We start from the raw sequence: 4,376 nt of genomic DNA, 5'->3' as shown, positions 1-4,376 counted from the left end.
GACAAGGTCACAGGACTTATACATTCTTTTTTTTTTCCTGTTTAGTTTTTTGTTTTTGAGATGGAGTCTCGCCCTGTTGCCTAGGCTGGAGTGTAGTGGCAAAATCTCAGCTCACTGCAACCTCCACCTCCCGGATTCAAGCGATTCTCCTGCCTCAGCTTCCCAAGTAGCTGGGACTACAGGCATGCACCACCACACCTGGCTAATTTTTTGTATTTTGACATGGTTTCACCATGTTGGCCAGGCAGTCTCGAATTCCTGACATCAGGGATTCCTGACCTCAGGATTCTCCTGCCTCACCCAGACCAAATGCCACTGGGTTGGGCCTATCAGGTTTAGAGATACAAATTTAAAGAAATCAAATGATGTGCCCAAGGCCCCACCACTCTCATGTGGCCACTCTCAGTATTTTATTTTCTATATCCTTTAATATGGGAAATAGTTTTTTAAATTTTTAAGATAATCATAAGAATGCTTATAATATTACTTTTATAAATGTTGTGGGATGAAAAAAATCTACATTAACAGTTGACATCAGCATTCCTCTTGAAAAGTAACCAGCATTCGAAAGGAAAATACATTTAATTACAAGCAAAAGACAAAGCATCACACAAAAATTACTGATTGTTTTGCATTCGACATAAACAGAAATTTGTGAGAGATGGGAAAAGACGAGAGAGGGGATTGTTAGAAATAGAGGTGAAATATTTAAGAACAGATGTGTTGGGTATTCATTTTTAAGATATGGTGTATGTTTAGATGAGACCACTGTTCTCTGTCCTCCAAACCTTCATCAGAATTTTACATACGTACAGAGGTCTTATGTAATTTTTTTTTAATAAAAAAGGATGAATTTGAAGACGTGGGGCAAAGAGATTCCGAACAGCAATAGCGGGAAAAGCAGGTACTGTTTTAGCTGCACACAGCTCAAGCATGTCAGATGCCGTCCTTAATTAACTATGTTTTTAGGTCTTTGGCTGTACATGGTAAAAACAGGTTTCCTTTTTCCCTGAAGAAGGAGTTGCCAGTGGAACATCCTGAAGGGTCAGAAGAAGGGGGAGGTGACATGAGATCATAGCTCGCAAGTGGGGACCAGGTGAAGACGTAGTTAAACAACCACAGAAATTCAAGGTTGAGCGATGAGAGGGGACCAAGGCATTTGCCCTTCACCTAAGTTTTCCCATCACACTATTTCGAGAATACAAATGAAAACGTGCTCTTTACTACTAAAGATTTTAAAGTATCTGCATGTTGAATATACTATTAACAGGGTTTTTAAAAATGTGAAGTTGGAGAAAATACTTGCAACATACATAGCAGGGAGTTAATATGTTTAACAAATAAAAGCTTTTTTAAGTCAGTAAGAAAGTGGATGGATTCTCTATTAGAGAAACTGGCAAAAAGACATGAATGGGATCTCACCAATAAAGATCTATTTATACAGATTAAGGGTATCATTACATGCTCTTCCCAAAAACACACTCTAAATACATAAAGAAAGAAAGTTGGAAAGGCAAGAAGAAATTGACAAAAATGCCAGGGTAGAGGAAATAATTAATCAACCGTCCTTCTCTTTGAGAGTCAAGCAAGCATCAAACAAGCCATGGAAAGAGTGGATGAAATGATGGTTTAGCTCAGTTTAATGGGTGTGTATCAAACTTAGTGCCTACAAAGAATCCACATTCTTTCCAAGTTTCTTTGGGACAGTTTAAGAAAATGACCATTCTCTAAACTAGAAAGAAAATCTCAAAGAAATCTCTTTCAAAATGATAAAATTTGTAGAATACATCCTTTGACCACAATAATGGATATTTAAAACAAAATAATACTCAAATAACAATAAGAATAAATGTATTTGAAATTAAAAACATTAACCTAAACAACTCTTGAAAACAGAGGAAATTAAAAGTGTAATTATGGACCCTTAAGAAAATAACAATGAAAATATATCTTAAGAGATGTGGTCAGAACCGAACTCAAGGAAACAAATTGTCTTGAATGGTTGAATGAATGAACATAAATGAGCAGAACATCCCACCAAAAAACAGCTTAAAAAGAAAACAATAAAGTAAACCTTAAAAAAGAAGGCATTACTAAAAACGCAAGTATCAATTAATCAATTAGATACAAAATAAATAAATACCCAGTAGAACGGATAAAACTGAGAACTGGATGTTTTAAAAAAGACCAAATAAAGAGACAAAGTTCTAGAAACTCTAATTAATTTTAAAAACAAATGTATGTCTTTAATATAATTAAAATACTTTGTGGTATTGTAGTAAATAATGAGACCAATGGAATATAATACAAGGTCCAGAAACAGAGCTAAGTGTAATACATTTAATGATTAAAACTAAGTTTAAATAAGCGTAGAAATAAGATACTGGAAAACAGACAAATACGATTAATTTTAAAAACCCCATGTTTTGCTACCTCATACCATACAATGAATAAATTCCAAGTAGATTAAAGTTCTAAATATATAAAATATACCCATAATCTTAAAGGATATATGAGTGAATTATCAATACTCATTAGTTGAGTAGGACCTTCTGGGCATGACCACAAAATAGAAACCCAAAGGAAAAGATTGAAGAAATTGGCTATATATTTAAGTATATTAATTTATTTATTCAATAAACAAATAATGTCTCCTATGTCTGAGCACTGTAAGAGGCACTTGGCAAATGGCTGTGAATGAAACCCACAAAGATTGCTGCCTTCAGGTGAAGGAGACAGAAGAAAAGAAGCAGTGATACATTAATTCGTAAGTAAGCACTACCATTTGTTAGGTGATAAATTGTACAGTTCATAGAAAGTGATAAGAATAAATAGACACAAAGTATGGTGAGGAGATTAAGGATGCAGAGAATGGGTTGCAATTTTAAATAAGCTAGTCAAGTCAATGTAGGTTTTACAGAGAAGATGACAGTGGTGACAGCCTTGAAGAGATGTAGGGACCCACACGGGTGTCTCAGAGAAGCGTGTTCTGGGCAGAAGGAGCAGCCCAAGCAAAGCCCATAAAGTGGGGACATGCCTGGACCACACAAGGAATAGCAAAGGGGACCTGTGGCTGGAGATGGGCTGGCCAAGGATAGACACCAGGCGATATGGTCAGAGAGGTTATGGGGCAGAAAAAAACATGGCAGGATCATTGGCTTTACTCCCAGATAGACGGGAGCCACCAAGCTGATGAGGGGCAGGGTCTGTTTTGTCTGAATCGGGTCACTCTGTGGCTGTGTCCAGAATAGACTGCAGGAGGTCAAGGGCAGAGTCAGGGAGATCAATCAGGGGCTACTGCAGCCACCCAGGCAGCGTGTATCAGCAGGGAGCAGTGCATGTGGTTGGAGTCCAGAGACAGTCTGAAGGCAGAGACAGCTGGATTTCCTGTAAGGTTGGATGAGGAGTGAGAGGAAAAGCTCACTTCCTCACACCGTCTTATGGTGTGTTTGCCTGAGCAGCTCCTGGGAAGATGGGCAAGGCTGCGGGCGGAGCAGGTGTGTAGGCAGAAGACCAGGATTCAGTTTTGGATACATTGAGCTTGAAGTGTCCCTTGGATACCAGGCCAAGAAGTCAAGGGGCAGCTAGGTGAAGGAGTGTGGAGTTTAGGAGGAAGGTTTGGGAAGCAGGTAGAGATCTGGGCAGGTTCAGAGCATGTCTCACTCAGCCCAAGCTGCCATAACAAAATACCGCAGACTGGAGGACTGAAACTACAGAAATCCATTTTCTCACAGTTCTGGAGGCTGGAAGACAGATTCCGTAGCAGTGTCATTGGGTCCTGGGGAGAACTCGCTTCCTGGCTTGTAGATGGCTACCTCCTTGCTGTGTCCTCTCATGGTGGAGACAGACAGAGAGAGAGAGAGAGAGAGAGAGAGAGAGAGAGAGAGAGAGAGAGATTTTTCTCTCATCCTTTTTATTTTTAATAAGGATACTAGCCTTTAGAGACTAGCCTCACTCCTATGACATCATTTCATGTTAATTACCTTTTAAAGAACTTATCTCCAAACATAGATGTATTAGGGGTTAGGTCTGGAACATATGGATTTGAGGGGGCACCATTCAGTTCGTAGCAGGGTACAAGTGGCATTTAAACCTGTAAGACTGGATGAGATGACCAAGGGAGGATGTGAGAGTTGATGAGAAGGGAAAAGGAGCCACAAAGCACCGCAGAAAGCTAATCGATCACAAAGCAAAAGACATTGGGCAAATATATGCCACATGGAAGGAACAAAGGATTAATTTGCTTGTGGCACACAGGACACTTTGAAATGAATGACAATCCCAAGGAAAACTGGACAAAGGACATGAGCAGGTAACTCACAAGAAACTCAAATGGCCATTAGACATGCTATGCTCTACTTTATCTCCTAAGTCAT

Source organism: Aotus nancymaae, unplaced genomic scaffold (genome assembly GCF_030222135.1).
Source record: "Aotus nancymaae isolate 86718 unplaced genomic scaffold, 86718_ANA_hifiasm-v0.15.2.pri h1tg000015l_1, whole genome shotgun sequence".
Lineage (NCBI taxonomy): Eukaryota > Metazoa > Chordata > Mammalia > Primates > Aotidae > Aotus > Aotus nancymaae.
This window is presented reverse-complemented; position numbering follows the sequence as displayed.